This window comes from Rhinatrema bivittatum, chromosome 4, assembly GCF_901001135.1.
Source record: "Rhinatrema bivittatum chromosome 4, aRhiBiv1.1, whole genome shotgun sequence".
In the NCBI taxonomy this organism is placed as follows: domain Eukaryota; kingdom Metazoa; phylum Chordata; class Amphibia; order Gymnophiona; family Rhinatrematidae; genus Rhinatrema; species Rhinatrema bivittatum.
In genome coordinates this window covers 18,808,621-18,833,845 of record NC_042618.1, presented here as the reverse complement: position 1 = coordinate 18,833,845, position 25,225 = coordinate 18,808,621, and the positions used below count along the sequence as shown (strand labels likewise).

General features: G+C 48.2%; 1 protein-coding gene across 3 annotated transcripts in view; it reads left to right on the top strand.

Annotated features, from left to right (window-relative positions):
- Positions 1-25,225, top strand: part of TTC7B (tetratricopeptide repeat domain 7B) — a 336,037-nt gene that overhangs the window by 200,903 nt on the left and 109,909 nt on the right. The gene's annotated exons all lie outside the window — the stretch shown is intronic.

Here is a 25,225-nt window from a genome sequence, read left to right as displayed (position 1 = left end):
AAGGTTTAACACCTGGAAGATCTTGGTTCCCTAAAACCTGAAATAGACTAATAACGAGATGCAAGACACAGATTTGGTAGACCTGGGTGCAGGTATTCAAAGCCAGTGGATGTGGGAGCACACAAGGGGAAAATAAAAATAGCCCTCAAAGATATGGCCTCCAAACAGGGTAACTAAGCTCTGCAAATTAACTCAGCTCTGAGGCCAAGGGCATGTAAATGCCTCATGCATATTCATTGCGGAGAATCCTGCAGGCCCAGCCCTGTCTGTGAGCCTTGAGGACCAATTTAATAATAGAAATATTCATCGTGCGCAGGTAAAACGGTGCACAGGCTCAGCATCTCATTTTTCTCACTGCCAGCCTGACGCTCCACGTTGGTACTATCCAGCCCCATCTATCAGGTCCATTCAATAAAGTCCGCGGGAGAGGCGAGCGCCCGCTCTCCCGACGCGCGCCCAGGCCACTCTCCTGGGCGCGCGATTCTTTATTTAAATTAGGGCCCGCGCTAATGGGGAGGCGCTAGGGACATTAGCGCGTCCCTAGCGCCTCCTTATTGGTGGAAGCGGCGGCTGTCAGCAGGTCTGACAGCCGCCGCTTAATTTTACAGGCGTCGGTTGTTGAACCCGCTGACAGCTACGGGTTCGGAAAATGGACGCCGGCAAAGTTGAGCGTCCGTTTTCCGGGCTGTGGGAAGATTTTTTTTTTTTTTAAATTTTTGGAGCCTCCGACTTAATATCGCTATGATATTAAATCGGAGGGTGCACAGAAAAGCAGTTTTTTCTGCATTAGCATGTGATGAGCGCTATTAGTTTCGAGGGGAGGGGGGTTGGCCGCGCTATTAGTTTCGGGGGGAGGGGGGTTGGCCGCACGTTTTCCATGCGCTATTACCCTTTACATTATAAGGGGTAATAATAGCGCATCAAAAACGCGCGGCCAAACGGGGGCTAAACGGTGCGCTTGGCCGAGCGCACCGTTCTATATCGGCCTGTCTGTTGTTAGTCGGTTTCAGGAATAGTCCAGTTAAATCAGCTAATTGCATGCGCATTTAGACCCTGCAAAAGCTCTTAACTGAACTAGTGAGCCTGCTCTGCGCAGAGGCTAAACTGGTTTATCAGTGGTTTCAGTTTCTTTGAACCTGTTTGGTTAAAATAATTCACTGCAGATTGGCTCCTAAGAACCCGTATAATAATTATTATTTATTTGATTTCTATTCCGCCTTTCAGCTACTGAATAGTGTGAACTCTAAAACTGGTTTAGCTTTGCTGAGCTGCTTTAAGAATTGCCATGAGCAGGGCCTAAATGCGCCCTTAGTGATTTGCACTGTGATGAAATATCAAAGAATTCCCTTAGCTGGGCTGGAGGAGATCCTGGTGCCTGTTCCTCGGGCTCCTTATTTCCCTCTGTTATTAATATCTCTCACCACACTTTCCCACGAGAGCACAGCGGAGGGCTAACACTTAACAGGAACGCTCAGGTGGTTTTATCCTAGTGCAGTTGGTGTTTGGCTGTTGGCCAGGGATATTATTTCTCAGGCAGCCCTGTTATTATGTACAGTGTTGTATGGGATAAATCACAGTGCGGCCGAGTATCTGACCTGACACCCTGTCAGTCAGAGCAAACCGTACATCTGATTCCTGCAGGCTCCACACTGTGCTTCTGGCCAGATGAAACGTTACACTGTAATAGGCTGCATACACACATATATTTATACAGAAAATCCCCTAGCAAGAAATATGTAATTTTGCTGCTTAGTTTCATTGGCTTAGGCTGGCATTGCCTCTTGTCTACTCTTGGTTGCCCAGGGCTGCTGCTCTGAGCCATGGGAGGCACATCTGGCCTTCACCTCTGCATTTTCTGCAGGTTTGATGTGCTCACGTCAAAACTTCTATCAAGTAGCTGCCATTAGGAGGCAACTGTTCTTGAGAGAGACTGGCAGAGTCATCCACCTCTAAAACACCACGCGAGGTCTTTGTTTTGGTTATTTTATTTTTTTTTTTCTTTCTCTTGAAAGCTGCAGAGCTCTCAGGCGAGCCCATAAAATGCATTTCTGAATTACTGCTATTATAAACTGCAGGAGCCTTTTGTCCCACCCAGGCTTCTGAAGTTGCAGGCGCTTCCCTGAAGCACTTTTAGAGCTGATTAATTAGTTCAGCACTGTGTTCCCCAGAGGGCTTTGCTGCTCCGTGTGCTACAGTACAGCCCGGGTAGCGCTAGGACTGTTTATTCTTTAGCGGGGCTGTGAGTCATGCTCCGTTCCATGGGGATCCCTGACAAGGAAGGCTGAGGACAGCGGGTGCAGTTGGTCTGAAATCTTCCCCCGCTTAAAGGGAAGGAAGCAGTACCTGGAGAAACAGCAGATGTCTGACTGGCGCGTAGGCACCCAGCGCGGCGCACAGAAGATGTGCCATTAATGCCTGACTAAATTGCAAAGTATGTCGCAAACACTACACCTGACTGCAGGCTTATTTAGGGACCAGCCCAGAGATTCAGTGGCAAGTGCTCTGCAGTTCATGCGGAAAGTGCCCCGGTTCGATTCCCAGGGGCACCTTTGGAGGTGTAAGGGTGGGGATTTGTCCTACAATCATTTTTTTTTTTTTGATACGGGAGGTAGTCAGGATTTGGCTCCTGGCCTACTATATTTTATTTTATCTTGGGGGTGATGGTGGGAATTGAGCGCTCGACACGCTGCATTTGTTTTACCTTGTGGGAGGGGAGAAGGGGGATTGGGCGCTTGGCCAGCTACACTTTTTTTCCCCCAATATTCAGTAAGCCAGCAAGTGGCAAAATTACCCAGATAACGTAAATCGAGTATATTCAGCTGCACTTTTACCCAGATAAGTGTCGCTGAATATTCATTCAAAGCTGTCTGGTTGACTTTATCTGATAACGTCTCCCCTCACAGGTTTATTGAATATTGACCCAACAATCTTTAAACAATCTAGTCATAATAATAGAATAAATTAAAAAACTCCACTACTTCCAATTCCTACCCCCTAATATTCTCAGTACCCCCTTAATCCTTATGAGAGAGACCAAGCAAGTAGAAATACTCACTAGATCCCGTCCTCCATATGTGAGCATTGCATTCTCGTTTCTAAGAAGATTGGTCTGCCTTAAAAAGTTCATTGAATTCCTGCTTGGTGAGCCCGACCTTTGGCCTTTTTTTTTTTTTTCCCACTCCTAGATAATTTCTTTCTGTCCTGAAGTCTTGTGGCACTATGCTCCACATTTCTGGGGTGTAACAGGTAAAACCTGTGCATCTAATACATTAGGCTACCATCTACAGAGAATGGGGATCATAAGCAGCCATTGTTGTCATGAATGCAGTGCTGTAGGTGGTCATATCTTCCAAGCAGGGCTACAAGGTACTTTGATCTGAACTGATTAAGACATTTGTAGACAGGTTTAGAACCTTAAATCTGATTCTGCTCCTAATAGGAAGCCAGTGGAATTCCCGAAAGATTGAGATTACATGATCCCCTCCTGGTTTTACCAACCAACAACCTGGATGCAGTATTTGTCAAAAGTTGGAGTTGCCTTTGACTACAGCCAAGGAGCTTCTAGTACAATGAGTTACAGTAATCATATCTATTTATGAACTCATGGATGATGGTTGCCAATTTTTTTTCCCGAGAAAAGGTCCAAATTGGTGGATTTGTCTAAGAGACAGAAAAGCCCCTCTCAACAAATGATATTTATTTAGCATTTGTTTATATACCGAGGTACAGCTGACATAGCCTTCACTCCGGTTTACATTATAACCAAACCAGTTACATTTAAATTCATAACAGTGTAAAGAGAATGAATCAGAACATTAACTTAAAAAGTCAATAAATACATTGACCCATACATTGAGCAATAGTTATTAGTGTAAGCAACACTTGAAGTAGACTGTTGACACCGTTAAAGAGAAAAAGGTTTCTGCAGGACAGGACGGAATACAGAAGGAGGGGATTGCAGGCATAAAAAGGAACGTGAAGGTGGATATGAAACAGATTATGTTCAATTGTCATTAGGTGAGCAGCCATTGTACGACTTTTTTATTTTTACTGATTTTTTTTTATTTTATTTTTTTTATTTTATTTTTATTTATTTTTTTATTTTTTTATTTGAACTGATATGGACAGCTGGCTGTCCATTTTCACTCTGAAGCTGGTAACAATGTCTTTCAAAGAGATTGTAACTCCCACAGTGGAAGGAAGGACAGCCAGATGATTATTCTGCTATCTAATCCTCAGCAGTGCCTTTGACTTTGTTGGAATAGCCAGTAAGATACTGCCTGCAGGTAGCAGTTGAAATTGGTCATGCCTGGTTCTTGGTTGCTATCCAAATGAACCAGGATCTATAAAACATCTGTATAAAGCTGGCATGCCAGCCCTTAGCTTTGAACAAGCTCTGCAAGTGGTACCCTATAGAAGAGGACTGGGGCCAGTACTGATCCCTGTGACACCCCCTGTTCTAAAGAGCAGAAAGTAGAGCATTGATGGTCCTAAGCCGCACATTGTTTCTAATTAGTTAAGAATGACCTAAACCGTCGATAGGCATTGCTGGCATTCCTGGCCAGTAAGTTGTAAACGAGTTCATGCTTGAGTGTGTCAAATGCAGCAGGATAAATAAGGAATCCTTGCCTCTGTTTGCCTGCATCTTGACACTGTTGACCAACGCCAACAACGCTGTCTTTGTTCTGTATCCAGGACAAAAGCCCAGCTGAGATGGGTGCAAAATCTTTGCTTTTTCCACAGCTACTATTAGGATTATAGCACACAATTCTTCCTACCAATTTACTGAGAAAAGGAAAGTTTGAAAATGGGTGATAACGCTCAATACTAGAAGGGTATAACTCCCTCCTTTTTTTTAAGATCAGTCTAATCACTGATCTTTTAGGCTTTTAGCCTCTCCTTATGGGGGAGTTGTTCCATCCCCTGTATCATTTTGGTTGCCTTTCTCTGTACCTTCTCCATCGCAACTTTATCTTTTTTTGAGATGCGGCAACCAGAACTGTACACAGTATTCAAGGTGCGGTCTCACCATGGAGCGATACAGAGGCATTATGACATTTTCTGTTCTATTAACCATTCCCTTCCTAATAATTCCTAACATTCTGTTTGCTTTTTTGACTGCTGCAGCACACTGAGCTGACGATTTTAAAGTATTATCCCCTATGATGCCTAGATCTTTTTCCTGGGTGGTAGCTCCTAATATGGAACCTAACAACGTGTAACTACAGCAAGGGTTATTTTTCCCTATATGCAACACCTTGCACTTGTCCAAATTAAATTTAATCTGCCATTTGGATGCCCAATCTTCCAGTCTTGCAAGGTCCTCCTGTAATATATCACAAGTAAACCGAGGGCTCTATCTCGGAGGGTAACTCCCTACTGAAATCGGCACTGAATTATTCACTTGGGGTTGAGTTATACAACCTAGCTACTTGTGCATACCCCAGCTGTCCAGCAGTCTGCCTCCTTGTGTTCTTCGCTCCTTCTGACTTCCAGTTGGAATTTTGGGGGGAAAAGCTAAGGCATTTGTGATATATCTTAGTGTATACCTAAAGGGAAAGGTACACCACTTTTTCCCTGTATTTTAGCCAAGCTCTGGCCAAAACTGCCTTTAGCTTTTCGCACTTCACTAGTTGCCCACAGTGTCTTCTTGCTCACCTGAACTATCCTGTAGGCTGGATAGATAGCCCTGCCCTTGCAGGGTGCAGTGTGGGTGAGCTTCAGGCCTAATGTATCTCCCTGCTCGGGGGTTTGGGCTAGCGATCCCATTCAGGGGATTGCCTTTCATCCCCCTGAAACTCTTGATGTTGTCTCTGCTGGTCAGCTATGTCTGGTGCTTTGGCATGAAGGGTCTGTCACAGACCCTGCCGTTGCTGCTGATTATTCTTCCAAGCATTGCTTGGGTTTTCTGCCCATTATGCGTATTAGCCAAACATGGGGCACACTTCTGCAGAGACATTCTGTCCTCTGGATGTTAGTGGACCACAGTTTCTTTCTGGAGAGTTCTCAAGCCCCAGTTGGTTTTTCGGTTGTCTTGTAACACCAAAGGAAACTGTGCGGTCTTCATCCAAGAGTCCTTCTCTTGTTACATCTCCAGACTTTTTCCTTTATTCAGGAGGTTCTAGACCTACTGTTGCCAGGGTTTACTGATCCAAAACCTGCTTGTAATGTTTTCTGTGATTCAGAGTATTTTTCCTGCTGGTACTCGCATCAATTCTCTGCCTTAGATGCCTCTGCAACGCATTGGGGTTTTGTGTCTTAGTCTTTTCTATGGTTTTCTCTTTGTAGAATCCAACTCTTTTCCTGCCTAGACCCCTTTGTGGGTCGGCTGCCTCATAGGTAAGGAGAGAGGTGGTGCTTTCAGCACGGTGCGGTTTCCCACTTTGTCCTACTCGGACAGCCTATAGCTTGGGATTCACCCATGTGTGAGGACTACCATCCTACTTGTCCCCTGAGAAAGCAGAGTTGCTTATCTGTAACAGGTGATCTCTGAGGACAGCAGGATGTTAGTCCTCACGAAACCTCCCCACCTCCCCTGGGAGTTGGTTTCTCCAAGTATTAGCTATATTATGGACTGAGGGACTCTGCCTAGGGGGCAGAGTGATGACTACAGCTGCACATGCTCAGTAGGACATATTTGAAAGTTCTAGATTCTTTGAGATCAAAGTTCCGTGCTGGGCTCCATCTGATGATGTCACCCATGTGTGAGAACTAACATCCTGCTGTCCTTGGAGAACACCTGTTACAGGTAAGAAACTCTATTATATTGGGGACATAAACTGGGTGAAGAATCAAGTAACATGCCAAGATTCCATACTTGGCAGCTAATAGCAATTGACAAACCGTCAAACAAAAGACATGATGGAACATCAGCAACAGGGAAATGGGTCAAAAACAAAATAACAGGTTTTTTTTAATATTCAGAGCAAGCTTATTACCGCTTAACCATTCCCTAATATGAGATAAGCAACTGGACATTTTGGCCAACGCATTCTTGATAGAAGAGATGGGGAAAAAAACTGGATATCATATGCAAATAGAAACATCTTCACTAGGAACTCGCAACAATTTTTAAGCCCTGGCAACCAAGAATAGCCTCCCTTCACATTTGTTAGTGCATGGTTCAGAAAACACAAAATAATCTGGAAGTTGTAACTGGTTTAGAAGAACAGTATCAAAGGGAAGTAGCCGTGATTCACTCACACAAAGAACATCGGGACACTTATCTTTAAGTAAACTGAGACATGCTGGAAACTTCTGGAAAATAGCTTGCACGTTAATTAAATACTGAGGGCCCGATGTAATAAAGTGCACCGAGCCTAGCGCAGAAGTTTATCCTTGGTTGGACACGCGTTTTGGACGTGGTAGAGTAGCACTCGATGCAATAAGGAGATTAGCGCTTCCAAAACGCGTGCCCAAAAGAAAACCGTATAGCTAATAGCGCTCATCACATGTAAATTCCACGTAGACGATGCTATTAGCTATTCCCTTCGATGCGAAAAATTACCGGTTGTCCAGTGCATCCTTTTTAACCCAGCAAAGTTAACGCCAGCCCCGGGGCAGGCGTTAAGTCATACGGTGAGTCAAGGGCACATGAAAAAAGCCAAAAATACTACTCTCCGTGGTTCCTCTTAATTAGTATGCTTGCGATATTAAGACATACTGTGGTGAGAAAAATGTAAGGGCTCGATTAAAAAAAAAATAATTTCTGGAGGTACAATATATATGCACACTCTACATGCTTCCGGCTGATTCTGCCGCGTGTATATTGTGCGTGGAAATTATCTGCGGCGGGATAAAACGGACGCTCGCACTGAGCGTTTCCCAGGTGCTCAAGGCTTTTGAACATTAGAGACGCACAATCTTAGCCGAGCGTGGTCTTTTTAACACGGCAGCTCATTAAAAAATATAGCACCGCGCGCCCAAGAGAGGTGGAGGTGGTGCGCGAGTTGAAAAAACGGTTTGGACGCACGTTTTTACACGCGTGGTATTGCATCGGGCCCCAGAGAGAGACCTTACAGAAGGAGGCATAAAGGCGAATGAAAAGGATCCGGTACAAGAAGCTCTAGGGCCCCCCTTAGCCAACAAGAACTGCGGCGAGCTAAGCCACCATAGCGCCTATTTCCAAGGACGATAGGAATGGAACAGCACGAAAATGAACAAAACAAGGAGAACACGGGTTTCAAGGAAGGTGAGAAAAGCACCGGAGAGCAAGCTAAAAGAGCAGCCGAAACGCCAGTCAGCACAAGTGCACGGGCGCAGATGTCACGAGAGCAGAAAGGCCTTCGGCATCGCCGCAGAGCTTTAAAAACAAAAAAAACAACCTGCCCACTCCCAACATCATCAGTGAGGTGGGGACTGTCAGGGCACAGTAGCAGGAGCAGTAAAAATCAAAGATCCCTACTTGAGAGCAGAAAGAAAAGCAGCAGAGCGCAGAGTGCAGTCCACGGGAACGGTAAAGTCAGCTCATGAAAGCCAGCTTGGCCTGCTTATTACTGAATACGAAATAACTATCTCCAGACAGTGGCCTGTAGGTTTGGAGAAAACTGAATTAATTTAGCCCCTGAAAAACTCAAGTTACCTCAGATCCCTCATGACCCAGGATATGTAAGGAGGAGCTACTAAGCCCCACCCACAAAAATGAAAACTTTATTGAATAATTGTCTTCTGACTTTACAATAAAAAAATAACCCAGACTCTGACTGGCTTCTTTAAAATGCTAGTGCACCAAATATTATATGCAGGTGTTAATTAATTACAATCTAGAGGCATTTTTCCCCCCACTTCTATAACTTTCCAATATAAAGGACGTGACTTACAAAAATGTGGGGCTTTCTAGTTAGAAACTGAGGGCCTGCTATCACTGGGAGATCCTGAAACATGCAAATAGTTCCAAATTTGAATATCAGTGGAATGAGGTAAAACCTGGACTGGCTCAGCCTGTTCCGCATGACCAGGAGCCATCCAGTGACCCTAGCATTGAGCACCCACCTTTAAAAGCAACATCCTGAGCTCTCTGCTTTAATCTGATTCAGGGGGGGGAGTAAAGCTGACTTGAGGTTTGAAGATTATCAGAAAACTGCTTTCTTTGGAAGTTCAGCATTTTATTCTGGTTGGTTTGGTTTTTGTTTTCAGTTTGTGTTAATTAGTGGTTTGATCTGACGTTTAAGGCATTTCTCCAGATGCTTACTTTCTTGTTTCAGTTTGTGAGCAGCTTTCGCTCTGGAGGCTGAGTGGTCCCTGAGTCACCTGTGGCCTTTCCCTCTGGCGCAGTCTGGGCCTGCAGTGCTGGAAGTTTGATACAATTTGTAAACCAAGGCCTGCAGCTCTTTACCCATTCAGTCACCTCCCCCCCCCCCCCCCCCCCCCACCAGGGCTGTAATCTTACCGCGTCTGAATGCACTCAACCAGCACTTGAATTTAATTATTAAAGAGCCAGTATTCATTTCTTGAGGACTACAAAGGTATTTCAAGAAGCCCTTGTATTTAATAACGGCTGATTGTTCACACAGGTAGCTGGGATGAAAACTATTTTAGTGCTGTATAGGAAAAAAATTAACCAAAGCTCAGTCTGTAAGCTCTGCTCAGCCTGGAAATGCGGTTTGCGTTTACAGAGCTACACCACATGCATTAGGTTTTCCAGGAAAGCATGCAGAGGGCGCACCCCGCCATACGCACACCTGTGCAGCAGCTTTGAATTCAGGAAGCCCTATCGGTTTCTCCCCAGCGCTCAGTGAGAGGCATTCGAGATACACAGTGGAAACGATAGCCAGCAATCAATGCCACGATTTGAAGTAAAATCATAGTATTCTTGGAGACATAAGTCAAAGAAGCAGGTTGTGCTAGTTTAAGCTCCAAAAACTGAGTGTCCCTATGTCTACGCTTTTAAGCAGTCGCACTGCCTACTCATAGCAAAACCCTCATTTTCCACAGGTAGGAAGACGGCACTTACTAGAGTGCTGAGTGCCTCAGAGGAAGAGGAGCTACAGTCCTCGGAGCCCAGTGCTGCCCCTAGCCCTCTGCTGCTTCTGCAAACACCTGCACACATATCCTTATCACTACCCCAGCACCCACCCATACATATCCCTATCACTACTCCCTGCACACACCCACACACATCCCTATCACTACTCCCTGCACACTCCCATACACATCCCTATCACTACTCCCTGCGTACACCCACACACACATCCCTATCACTACTCCCTGCACACACCCACACATATCCCTATCACTACTCCCTGCACACACCCACACCCACACACATCCCTATCACTACTCCCTGCACACACTCACACACATACCTATCACTACTCCCTGCACACACCCACACATATCCCTATCACTACTCCCTGCACACACTCACACACATCCCTATCACTACTCCCTGCACACACCCACACACATCCCTATCACTACTCCCTGCACACACTCACACACATACCTATCACTACTCCCTGCACACACCCACACACATCCCTATCACTACTCCCTGCACACACCCACACACATCCCTATCACTACTCCCTGCACACTCCCATACACATCCCTATCACTACTCCCTGCGTACACCCACACACACATCCCTATCACTACTCCCTGCACACACCCACACATATCCCTATCACTACTCCCTGCACACACCCACACACATCCCTATCACTACTCCCTGCACACACTCACACACATCCCTATCACTACTCCCTGCACACTCCCATACACATCCCTATCACTACTCCCTGCACATACCCACACATATCCCTATCACTACTCCCTGCACACACTCACACACATCCCTATCCCTACTCCCTGCACACACCCACACACATCCCTATCACTACTCCCTGTACACACACACACACCCACACATATCCCTATCACTACTCCCTGCACACACCCACACATTTCCCTATCACTACTCCCTGCACACACCCACATATATCCCTATCACTACTCCCTGCACACACTCACACACATCCCTATCACTACTCCCTGCACACACCCCACACAAATCCCTATCACTACTCCCTGCACACACCCACACATATCCCTATCACTACTCCCTGCACACACCCACACACATCCCTATCACTACTCCCTGCACACTCCCACACACATACCTATCACTACTCCCTGCACACACCCACACACATCCCTATCACTACTCCCTGCACACACCCACACACATCCCTATCACTACTCCCTGTACACACACACACACACACATATCCCTATCACTACTCCCTGCACACACCCACACACATACCTATCACTACTCCCTGCACACTCCCTGCACACACCCACACACATCCCTATCACTACTCCCTGCACACACTCACACACATACCTATCACTACTCCCTGCACACTCCCACACACATCCCTATCCCTACTCCCTGCACACACCCACACACATCCCTATCACTACTCCCTGTACACACACACACACATATCCCTATCACTACTCCCTGCACACACCCACACAAATCCCTATCACTACTCTCTGCACACACCCACACACATCCCTATCCCTACTCCCTGCCCACACCCACACACATCCCTATCCCTACTCCCTGCCCACACCCACACACATCCCTATCACTACTCCCTGTACACACACACACACACACATATCCCTATCACTACTCCCTGTACACACACACACACACATATCCCTATCACTACTCCCTGTATACACCCATACACACACACATATCCCTATCACTACTCCCTGCATACACCCATACACATCCCTATCACTACTCCCTGCACACACCCACACACATCCCTATCACTACTCCCTGCACACACCCACACACATCCGTATCACTGCTCCCTGCACACACCCACACACATCCCTATCACTATTCCCTGCACACACCCACCCACACCCCTATCACTGCTCCCTGCACACACCCACCCACATCCCTATCACTGCTCCCTGCACACACCCACACACACATATCCCTATCACTACTCCCTGCACACACCCACACATATCCCTATCACTGCTCCCTGCACACACCCACACACATCCCTATCACTACTCCCTGCACACACCCACACACATCCGTATCACTATTCCCTGCACACACCCACACACATCCCTATCACAACTCCCTGCACACACCCACACACATCCCTATCACTACTCCCTGCACACACCCACCCACATCCCTATCACTGCTCCCTGCACACACCCACCCACATCCCTATCACTGCTCCCTGCACACACCCACACACACATATCCCTATCACTACTCCCTGCACACACCCACACATATCCCTATCACTGCTCCCTGCACACACCCACACACATCCCTATCACTACTCCCTGCACACACCCACACACATCCGTATCACTATTCCCTGCACACACCCACACACATCCCTATCACAACTCCCTGCACACACCCACACACATCCCTATCACTACTCCCTGCACACACCCACACACATCCCTATCACTGCTCCCTGCACACACCCACACCCCTATCACTACTCCCTGCACACACCCACACCCATCCCTATCACTACTCCCTGCACACACCCACACACATACCTATGCCTACTCCCAACACACACCCACACACATACCTATCCCTATCCTGAACACACCCATACATAACTATCTCTACTCTCAACATACCCCGACACATCCCTTTCCCTACTCCCACACACATCCCTATCTCCAACACAACTCACACAAATACCTATCCCTACCCTCAACAGACACACCTGCATACCTATCTCTACCCCCCCACACACACATACCTATCCCTACCCTCTACACATACCCACACACATTCCTATCCTACCCCAGCACCCACCCACACACATATCTATCCCTACCCTTAACACACATCCACACACATACCTATCCCTATCCTGAACACACACCCACACACATACCTATCCCTACCCTTAACACACACCTACACACATACCTATCCCTACCCCATCACACCCACACACATACCTATCCTACCCTAACACACACCCACACACATTCCTATCCTATCCTACCCTAACACACACCCACACACACACACACACACACATACCTATCCCTACCCCAACACACACCCACACACATATCTATCCCTACCCTTAACACACATCCACACACATACCTATCCCTATCCTGAACACACACCCACACACATACCTATCCCTACCCCCATCACACCCACACACATTCCTATCCTATCCTACCCTAACACACACCTACACACATACCTATCCCTACCCCAACACACACCCACACACATACCTATTCCTACCCCAACACCCCCCTTCCCCACACACATACCTATCTCTACCCTAAACACAAACCCATACACATACACATCCCTGTCCCCAACACACATTCCTGTCACTATCCTCAACAGACACACATATACCTATCTCTACCTGAAACACACATCCACACACATACTTATCTCTATCCCCAGCACATAGCCAGACACATACTGTACCCTTAACACACACATAGCTATTCCTATCCATACCATTAATAATGTTATACTCCAAATATCCTCTACCACTCTAAATATTTAATAGTAGACCCAGCATCAGTTCACTTACACAAGTGCCTTAAGGTGTAATCTAGTGCCACTTGCCATGCAGTGGGCTTTAGGAGGGATCATTGCGTGGCCAGAGGCAGTGGATTACATTTAAGGTACTTGTATAAATGAACTGATGCCGGGTCTACTGTTAAATAAATATTTAGAGTGGTAGAGGATATTTGGAGTATAACATTATTAATGGTACGCCTCTTTTCTATTGTGTGAGTTCATTGGCAGGAGGCGACTGCTTTGTGTTTTTGTAATATTGAGAGAGTACTTAGAATTCCCTTTCCTCCCAGCTGGAAAAAATATCAATATTCCAGGGAGTGATATAAACCGTGAATTTAATTTACATTCATATTATCACCCTCTGGCATTACGTTGGATGAATGATTTGAGGATGGCAGACCAAAGTATTGTGCAGGATATAAGATAGGAAAGCATCTAGAAGGAACTAGCAGACTTTACAGGTATCTGCTTACGGTAGTCCTGAAGGGAGGTGCTGTCTCTTTAAGAGGCTGATGACCTAGCTTCACATGCATTCTGCTCTCTGCATGTTCCAGGCTTGGGAGCTTTCATTATTCCTAGCGCTTTTGTTGCCTGTGTTTTTTGTGCACGTGACATCTGAACTGCTTTCTTTGTCCTCTCCTGTGGCATGGTTGTTTCTTGATTACAATCGAGTCGTTTCATTTCTTTCACTGACAACGTTAATGTTTATGGAAACAAGAGCCACTTGGATCTAGGGAGAAAATATTGATTATAACTAAAAGTCTGAGCTATAGACTGGAAACGTATGAATAGTTAGAAATCATAGTAAAATATATTGGGGGAAAGCTGATATTCTGCGTGTGCTGTATCTTTTGAGAGAAAGGCATGCAAACTGTGTGCAAGATGAGGCCATTCTTTACTCCCTTGTGTCTTGTAAGCACATTGGCAAAGGAAACAGAGACAGCAGTGTCTGGATGAGAACTGGCTAAATTCGGTCCTAATCAAGCCGGCAAGTCTCGAGAATGGCAGAAAGTTGTAAGGGAAATGCTTATAACTGATCTGGTGTTTCTGGTCACAGTGCCAGAAATTGGCTTCACTGCCATGTGAGCAGCCCTTGTGGATTTGGTCAAGTTATGGCAGAGGTAAATGGCTACTGGTAAGGTAAATCTGTAAAACACAGGTGCACCTTTTTCCTAAACTAGTTTAAAAAAAAAGATGAGCTCTCATCGGTATAAACTCTGTTTTCCTAAACCCTGTCCTGAGATTGCTTGCAGAATTAGAGAAAGCATTGAAGATCAGGTAAGGCCAGTGAGCTGCTTTCTTCACTGGTAAATGCTGTCCTGCCATGCCAGAAGCTGTAGGTGCTGGGCTATAGATCTACTGTCTAGAGTGGATAGCATTTGGAAGTCAGAGAACCTAAACAGATTTAAATGCACGAGGTTGCCTTTCCAGCTGCAAATATTGGACTGTTTGTAAAATTCAGACCAGAACTAGCAACTCTGATTTATTGTGTGCGGGGTGAGGGTGAAGGAGACAGGCATTGGAATTTGCTTACAATATGTCTCTTCTCAGTTTGGGGCCCCTGCCAACCATTTTGGACATTTTATAAAGTCCCATTGGAGCAGCATCAACAAATCCATGCTTAGGAAACAGGAAACAACCTGTTAGAAGACATAATTAAAATACCTTTTATTAAGGGGCTCCCCAGGTCCTCCTTTTCCTTTCCATTTTTTAAAATGACAAGAGATATACTTGAAATAGTAAATGCAGAGACTATCAAGAGTCATTTCGAATTGACTTATGCAGCTGCCGACTTATCCAACTGGGTCTGAATAGTTGCAGTTGTCTGAGGAAAAGCAGGATGGCAGTCCTCACACATGGGTGACATCATCAGATGGCGCCCCGACACAGAAAACTTATGTCAAAGTTTCTAGACCTTTGACTTGGCACACTGAGCATGCCCAGCATGCCCTGTTCCACACGTCCTTACAAGGTCCCTCACCAGTCACTCTCTTTCTGCGGAGCTGCAGCATCGCGGTGTGCTGAAGTTCATGTTGGCTTTTTTGGCCTTTGTGGAAAACTTCTATTTTTTTTCTCTTTTCTCACTTTTTTTGCGGTTTTGCTTTGCAGTGTTTGACGCTGGGTCCCTCTTGGTGCTTCCTCGTAATGTTCCTAATCGGGGTTTCCTTTCATGGTCGATTTCCCTGCGGCGGTGGTGCTTCAGTGCCCACTGGTCATTGAGGCCCGTCACCATCGAGTTTGTTATTCTTCCCTTTTATTTAAGCGATGCTGTCAGTACCCGAGGATCTTGACCATCACGGAACCCCATGATGAATGTGTCCTCTGCCTGGGGGCATCGCGAGACATCCAGGGTTGTTGTGAATGAGTCTTGATGATCCCTAAAGGATATTGTATTCATCTCGACAAGATTGAACACCTCTTAGGGTCGAAGAAGACTGAGGCATCGGCACCAAAAGACTATGGAGCCACACCAATGGACACCGAGCCATTGACATCGGCGGGACCATCGGTGCAGTCAGTGGATAGGGGCGCCGGAGACTGGCCATCATTGGGCTCGTCCAGGCCAAGGACTTCAGGTTCCTTGTCTTCTGCCTCAGCACCAGAGAAAGACCATGCCGAACATTGAGGGAAGCAGAAGAAGCATTGGCATCAATTTCTGTTGACGCATGGTGCTGGGCACAGGGATGCGCCAGCTCATGATGTGATGCTCCCGAAGTGGCCCCACAAGAAGCAGAGCCAGTCCTCCATTGGTGCAGGGGTCTGCGTTGGTCTCCACTGGTCCTAATGCCAGTCATTGATCCTCCTCTTGGTTCTGAAGAGGATCTGGCCACCCCTCCTTCCTCCCTGTTGGTGTTGGCATTGACACTTTTTGAGGAGGAGCTTGAGCGGCGAGTCCAACTGGCAGTCGAGCAGGCATTGCAGGACATCAGACCAGTGGCACTGACGGCACTGAAGCCAGCACCGTCCGTTCTGGAACCACTGTTGTAGAAGCTCCATGCACTCTTCTGTGCATTACTGTCCGGGCTGGTGTTGGGGCCTGTTGGGGCATCACAGCCTCCCCTGCCAATCCAGTGGTCATGGTTTCAGGGAGGAAGCTCCACCGAGGGTGGCTGAGACACCAAGGCCTGCAGCCCCCGTCCAGCTCCACCAGTGCCTGCACCTCTGGACAAAGGCCGAGCAACCAGGGGCCATATCCCCTGTTCCTTTCAGTGAGGATGAGGCCCTATGACCCCCAGGGGGATGATACCACGATGTCCTGTACCAATGGCTCTGCGGGTTTCCCCTCAGATCCCTCTCTCCCAAAGGAGAGAACGAAGTCTCCGCCTGAGGATTTTACCTTTCCAGGGTTTGTACAGGCGATGGTGGAAGCCATCCCATTTCAGTTACTGACAGAGGAGGATGCCAGGCACAAAATGCTTGAAATCCTCCAGTTTGTGGAGCCTCCTAAGGAGATCTTGGTGGTCCTGGTGCACAAGATCCTTAAATAGTTACTGCTGAGGATATGGGAGCACCTCCTCACAGTGCCTCCCGTAAACAAGAAGGGGGGCAGGGTTTACATCATCCAGAAGGCTCCCGGATTCAATAAGCAATACTTCCCCACCAATCTGTGGGGTAGTCTAATCCGCTCTCAAGAGGGCCAAGCGATCTCAGACCCATTCCTCGGCGCTCCCGGGGAAGGATCACAGAGTGATGGACGCACTTGCGAAGAAGGTGTTTCAGGGGGCTATGCTGATTGCCCATATAGCTTCCTACCAGCTCTACATGAGCCAGTACTCTGGAAGCAGTTGCAGGAGGTGGCCAAGCAGTTGTCCTAGCTGTAGCAGGAAACCCTCATGTCGCTGGTGCATAAAGGCCTGGAGTGCGGAAAACACAAAGACCACACAACCTATGATGTTTTCAAAATGGCATCAAAGGTTTCTGCAGCAGTAATCAGTGCCCGCAGAATGGCATGGCTGTGGACCTCGGATCTCTGACTGGAGGTACAGGAAAGACTCATGGACGAGAGTGTACTGGGGAGAATCTCTTCAGAGATAAGGTAAGGGATGAGGTAGCCCAGCTTCGGGACCACCATGAAACCCTCCAACAGCTCTCCGCCAGCACTTCGGACCCATCCTCTTCTGCTAGGAGGTCAGCGTGATCGGGGCAGAAGAAGTATATCTTCCACCAGAGGAAGTACTATTCTCTGCCCGCCTCTAGCCCCCATCATCAGCATCAGGGTCCCCGCAGCCATCCCAGGCAGCAGGGGTCCCCCAAGACCCAGCTGGTGCCTCAGTCAACTCCAGGGACAGGTTTTTGACTGGGTTATAGGGAGCTTAATCTAATTGCCCATACCCAAGATGATGGATCTGCCGGTCAGGGGAAAGCTTCGGGTCTTTGGGAACCAGTGGCTCAGTGTAACCTCAGACCAGTGGGTTCTTTCCATCGTCCATAAAGGCTATCCATTGAATATATTGGGTGTCCCACCAAATTGCCCTTCGAGCCCATTTTGGGGGCTGGTAGCGCATCAGGTGGTACTACTAACAGCCAGAGCAGTCAAGCCTGTTCCACCAGGGCAAAGAGGGCTGGGATTTTACTCCCAAGTACTTCCTGATTCCAAAGAAAACAGACCTAAGGGCCTTGAACATATTTGTCAAAAAAGAAAAGTTCAAGATGATTTCTCTTGGCACTTTGATCCCCCTTTGAAAAAGTGGGACTGGCAATGCTCCCTAGATCTGAAGGGCGCATACATTCACATCAAGATCTTCGCCGGTCACTGGAAGTATCTTAGATTTATGGTGGGAAAACAGCCCTTCCAGTATCGGGTGTTACTATTTGGGCTAGCGTCATCCCCACGAGTCTTCACAAAGTGCCTGACCGTAGGGGTGGCACACCTCTGCAGTCTTGAGGTGCATGTTTTCCCTTATCTGGGCGATTGGCTGGTCAAGATCACATCTCAGGCAGGGCCCATCAGGTCCAATGGCTTGACCATCCGGATGTCATCAACTAGGGTTTGTCATCAACTACCTGAAGTCCCATCTCAGCCCGTCACTTCAGTTGAACTTCATAGGAGTACTGCTAGATACGGCTCAGGCAAAGGCCTTCGTGCCTCATCAAAGGGCCATCACTATGACTTCCATCGCGGCAGAGATTCAGCAGAACCAACAGGAGTCAGCCTAGCACATGTTGGAGTTCTTGGGCCATATGGCAACAACTGTCCATGTCACTCCCTTTGCACAATTACACATTTGCAGGGCCCAGTGGATTTTGAGGTCACAGTGGTGCCAGCCCACGCAGAACCTCCAGGATCGCATTTGAATCACCTCACCCCTCCGGGACTCTTTGTCCTGGTGGCAGATACTGTCAGATCTGGAACGGGGATCTCATTCTGAAGTCCTCCTACCCAAATTGTCCTAACCATGGATGTATCCACCCTGGGATGGGGAGCTCATGTAGATGGGCTCAGCACCCAGAGTCTTTGGTCTGCCCAAGAAAGCTGTTGCCAAATCAATTTCCTGGAGCTCCTGGTGATCAGGTACATGCTTTGGGCTTTCAGAGATCGGCTGTCCAACAAAGTTGTCCTGATCCAAACTGACAACCAGGTAGCAATGTGGTATGTCAACAAGGAGGGAGGTACTGGATCATACCTTCTGTGTCAGGAAGCGGTTCACATCTGGTCATGGGCCCTTTCCCACTGGATGGTGCTCAGGACCATGTTCCTGGCCAGGATGGAGAACATGTTAGCGGACAGACTTAGTCATGTCTTCAAACCCTCACGAGTAGTCCCTGGACCAGGAGGTAGCGAATTGGAATTTCTGCCTCTGGGGGAGCCCGGATGTGGATTTTTTCACATCTCCTTGCAACAGAAAGGTGACTCGGTACTGCTTGCTGTACAGGACAGACAGTAAACCAGCCTTGGATGCCCTGGCCCGTCATTGGGGCAAGGGTCTTCTGTACGTGTATCCTCTGATTCCCTTAGTGGCAAAGACTCTTGAAGCTTCACGAGGACAAGGGGACTATGATATTCCTAACCCCGTATTGGCCGAGACAGATCTGGTGTTCTCTCCTGTAGGAGTTGTTCATCTGGAGACCGATCAGTCTGGAAACTTCCCCAGATCTCATTATGCAAGATCGAGGCAGGTTGCAACATCCCAATTTCCAGGCGCTGTTGCTCACAGTCTGGATGTTGAGAGGTTAATTCTACAACCTCTCAATTTCTCAGAGGATGTGTCTCAAGTCCTGGTGACTTCTAGAAAGCCTTCCACTAGAAAGTCCTATGGACTGAAGTGGAGGAGGTTTTCCATGTGGTGTGAGAAGACGGCCCTAGATCCATTCTCCTGCCCTACACAAAAACTGCTTGATTACCTCCTACACCTATCGGAAGCTGGCTTAAAAAACAACTCCATTAGAGTTCATCTCAGTTCAACTGGCGTATACCACCATGGTGTAGATGGTACACCCATCTCTGTTCAGCCTATAGTTGTATGATTCATGTGGGGCCTGCTTCAACTGAAGCCTCCTCTAAGGCCTCCTGCTGTGTGTTGGGACATCAACATAATGTTAGCTCAGTTGATGAAAGCTCCTTTTGAGCCGCTGTGCACCTGTGACCTGACCTGGAAGGTCATATTGTTGGTGGCGGTCACCTCAGGGCGCAGGGTCAGTGAAGTCCAGGCCTTATTGACTTATCTACCTTACACTAAGTTTTATCATGACAGAATAGTCTTGCGTACGTACCCTAAATTCCTGCCTAAGGTGGTGACGGACTTTCATATTAACCAATCCATTGTCCTGCCAACATTCTTTCCGAGGCCCCATTCGCACCAAGGTGAATGAGCACTGCATAGTTTCTAGGGCCAGTGAGCCTTAACCTTCTATTTGGAGCGGACAGAAGCCCATAGACAGTTCACCCAGCATTGTATTTCTTTTGATAAGAATAGGTTGGGCATTAGCATTGCCAAACAGACAATATCCAGTTGGCTAGTATCTCCTTCTGTTATGCCCAGGTGGGACTGCATCTTGGGGATCTTGTCAAGGCTCATTCTGTCAGAGCAATGACAACGTCGGTGGCCCATTTGCGAGCACTTTCCATGAAGGAGATCTGCAAGGCTGTGACGTGGAGTTCTCTCCATGCATTCACATCTCTATTGCTTGGATAAGGATGGCCGACGCGACAGTAGATTTGGCCAATCTGTCCTTTGGAATCTGTTTGAGATGTAGAACCCAACTCTCTCCCACCTAGGGCCCGTTGTTTGGGTTCAGGCTCTCTCCCCCTCTTGTTACCAACAGCACCATTGTTGTTGTGCCCATTGACACCTGGTTGGGTGTCTGTTGGTCCCCTTTTATGTTGAGGAGCAGCCTGTAGCTAGAGATTCACCCATGTGTGAGGACTACCATCCTGATTGTCCTCAGAGAAAGCAGAGTTGCTTACCTGTAACAGGTGTTCTCTGAGGATAGCAGAATGTTTGTCCTCACGAAACCCGCCCGCCACCTTGCGGAGTTGGTTTCTCCTTTTTTAAGACTGGAGAGGGACCCTGCGTGAACACAGTATATAGGGCATGCTGGGCATGCTCAGTGTGCCAAGTCAAAGTTCTAGAAACTTTGACATAAGTTTTCAATGTCGGGGCTCCATCTGTTGTTGTCGCCCATGTGTGAGGACTAACATCCTGCTGTCCTCAGAGGACACCTGTTACAGATAAGCATCTCTGCCTTCTGTTGACCCTGCTATACTGAGAGAAACCTTTAAATGTTCTCTTCTTTTGATTGTGAGGATGCAGTCTATATTTTTAGCATTTTTTATGAAATTAAAATGTGCAAATGTTTTCGGTTTTTCTATTCATCCATTTATTTGTGATACTGGCATCATAGGCATCAGCTCTGGGAGCACTGTAGGTGCTTGAGCACCCCCAACATTGTCTCCTGCATTCCTGTCGATTGGGAGCTGAGAGCTCTGTGGGGAGGGCAGTAGGAAGTTTTTCTGTCTCCTTGCTACTGCTCCTGTCTCCTCCTGCAGTCTGTTGACTGGCTGTGTGATATCTGACCAATGGGCTGCAGGGGAACCAGAGAGCAGCAGCAAGTGTAGGACAGACGAGCTTCCTGAGGTACAGTGGAGATGGGAAGGGTTAGATAGAGGGATTAGGAAAGGGAGAGAGAGACAGAAGATCTATAGGGAGGATGAGAGAGGGGCTGAGAGAACTGCTGGGAGATGGTTTAAAGGGGATATTGGCTGGGAGAGAGAATACTGCTGTGAGGGTCAGGAAGAGGACATGAAAGGAGGAATTCTGGCTGGGAGAAGAGGGAATAGCTGAGGGCGAGGAGTAAAGACAGGCTGTGAGGGTGAGGAGGCTGAGAGAGGAGACACGGGCTATGAGAAGGGGAGAGTAACTGAGAGAAGGAAAGGGGGATACAGGCTGGGAAGAGAGGGCATGGGCTGTAATAAGAAGAGGAGGAGCAGGGGTGAGTGTTTTAAGTGAAGAGAGCTGGGAAAGGGACTATGTGGACGGGAGGGAAACCAAAAGAAGAGCTATGAGAAGAGAGGGGAACATGGTGGAGGGAAGAGGAAGGGGTGAGATTAAGAGGAAGTGAGAGAAGATAAGGAGCTGTGAGGAGGCAGCCAGTGGATGTACACATGGTGGAAAAATAAATGATGAGGAAATGAGAGGAAGACCAGAAGATAAGTCTTTAAAAGAAAAAGGAATGAGCAGGACAAGAGCCAGCAGAGACAGAAGGGTTGGGAAATTGTTTATCGGAAGTTTGGTGAAGATTTCTGTGGTGTCTGCCCTTCTCTTCCAGCCCCGCAGTCACCAGGGTGAATAAGGGATCTGACTGGAAGGAGGAGGAGGTTCTGCTGGATCACTGGCAGAAAATCACTTTCTTAAAAATCGGCGACTCCAGTACTGGGAGGAGCCGTGGTCAGGGCTTGAACTGAGGGCAACATCGTTGTCCCTTGTTCACAAAAATAAAGAAAGCATTCCCCGGTTATATCCGGCAGGAGACAGCAGTTATCTCTGGGGTTTCCAAACTGAGGGCGGGACGCGGCACATGCAGCTGTGGTCCTGGAGCCGGGGCTCAGGGCAAGCAGGCAGTGGAGTTTCGTATGTGCACTCTGCAGGCCTGGGACTGGGGGAAGGCAGAGCAGGGAAGCGATCCACGCCTGCAGGGGAGGGGAAATCACAGACTGAAAGGTGAGCGGAGCCCGTCCAGGAAGGGAAGCCTAACATGCTGACCAGGGAAGGGATGGGTGAACCAAGCGTGCAGAGGAAAGTGGCTGGATAAGGAGGGGTGAGGAGGAACCTGCTGGGAGGGTGCAGAGAGATGAGAAGAGGAACTGGGAGGGGAACAGAGAAGGGGAGCAGAACAGGCCAAGGGAATGTAGGGGGTGAAGCAGGAAGAGGAGAATTAAACCGCTTCCCCCCAAATATAAAATTCAGAGTATGCCCATGCAGGAGGGGGAGAATGAAGAGTAGCGGGAATAAGGGGGGGAAAGCAGATTAGAGGAAGGAGTGGTGGTGGCAGGAGAGGGTAGGAGGAAAGACTGAGATGTGGATGGGCTGTTGGGTGTTATGCGCTTTTCCATGGGTACAAGAACACTGTACTTAGATTTTGTAGAAAGTATAACTTTGGTGTATGTGCCTGACTGAGGAGCCAATGGGGTGAAGCTACCATCTGTGGGATTATGACTGAACGCCTCCAAGTCAGAATCCCCCCTAAACAGAACGATGGATGTTGCAATAGTAAATCCCACTCAGTGCAAGAGGAACCGCAGGTTCAGACATAGGGGTGGGGGGGATGGAGCGGGAGGGAGGAGACTGGTGGGGATGATCTGGAATTGGGGAGAAGAATGAATCGTGGGACTTTCAGTGCGTCCCTGGCTTTTGTTCTGGCCACATGAGTCTTCCCAGTGTTCACGTTACCTGCTCCTCTCTGGACATTTAAACACAGGCTGCTCAGTCACACTCACAACTCTTTTTTGCTGGGGGCGCTGTCATTTGCATTGCGTTCAGCAACCCCCAATCATTTTCAGAGGTTGGCTTCTATGACTGGGTATAACGGCAGCTAAGAGCATACAAGTGCTGGTGGGGGAGGGTCTCCCACAGTCCTGGTTTGGGAGTGGAAGCAGCGAGATAGGCAAAGTTCTCCCAAGTCTCACCAGGTGTAGATGAGACGGAGCCGGTGGCCGAGTGCTTCAGAGCCCCTTTGGCCCCTAGTCCTCGGCTGTTACTGCCCACGTACACTCAACCCTACCTCCTTGCACACACTCATATACCTATCACTATCCCCAGCCATCTCCTGCCTACACACACAACCCCAGCCATATCCTCCTATCCCTACCAACACGCAGCACACCCCTCACCCACTCCACTCAGCCATCTCCCCATCCTTTCATCCTACCCCCTGCACACACACATCCACAGATATATCCCTACTCACCCCCCCACACACACACATCTATCCATATTCACACCCATCCCCCCCACACAAACTCCTCCCAACACATGCACATCACACCCATCACCCACCCCACTCAGCCATCTCCCCATCCTTTCATCCTACCCCCTGCACACACACATCCACAGATATATCCCTACTCACCCCCCCACACACACACATCTATCCATATTCACACCCATCCCCCCACACAAACTCCTCCCAACACATGCACATCACACCCATCACCCACCCCACTCAGCCATCTCCCCATCCTTTCATCCTACCCCTGCACACACACATCCACAGATATATCCCTACTCACCCCCCCACACACACACATCTATCCATATTCACACCCATCCCCCCCACACAAACTCCTCCCAACACATGCACATCACACCCATCACCCACCCCACTCAGCCATCTCCCCATCCTTTCATCCTACCCCCTGCACACACACATCCACAGATATATCCCTACTCACCCCCCCACACACACACATCTATCCATATTCACACCCATCCCCCCACACAAACTCCTCCCAACACATGCACATCACACCCATCACCCACCCCACTCAGCCATCTCCCCATCCTTTCATCCTACCCCCTGCACAAACACATTCACAGATATATCCCTACTCACCCCCAAACACACACACACACATCTATCCTTATTCACATCCATCCCCCCCACACAAACTCCTCCCAACACATGCACATCACACCCATCACCCACCCCACTCAGCCATCTCCCCATCCTTTCATCCGACCCCCTGCACACACACATCCACAGATATATCCCTACTCACCCCCACACACACACACACACATCTATCCTTATTCACACCCATCCCCCCCACACAAACTCCTCCCAACACATGCACATCACACCCATCACCCACCCCGCTCAACCACCCCATCCTTTCATCCGACCCCCTGCACACACACATCCACAGATATATCCCTACTCACCCCCCCCCACACACACACATCTATCCTTATTCACACCCATCCCCCCCACACAAACTCCTCCCAACACATGCACATCACACCCATCACCCACCCCACGCAGCCATCTCCCCATCCTTTCATCCTACCCCCTGCACACACATATCCACAGATATATCCCTACTCACCCCCCCACACACACCTATCCTTATTCACACCCATCCCCCCCACACAAACTCCTCCCAACACATGCACATCACACCCATCACCCACCCCACTCAGCCATCTCCCCATC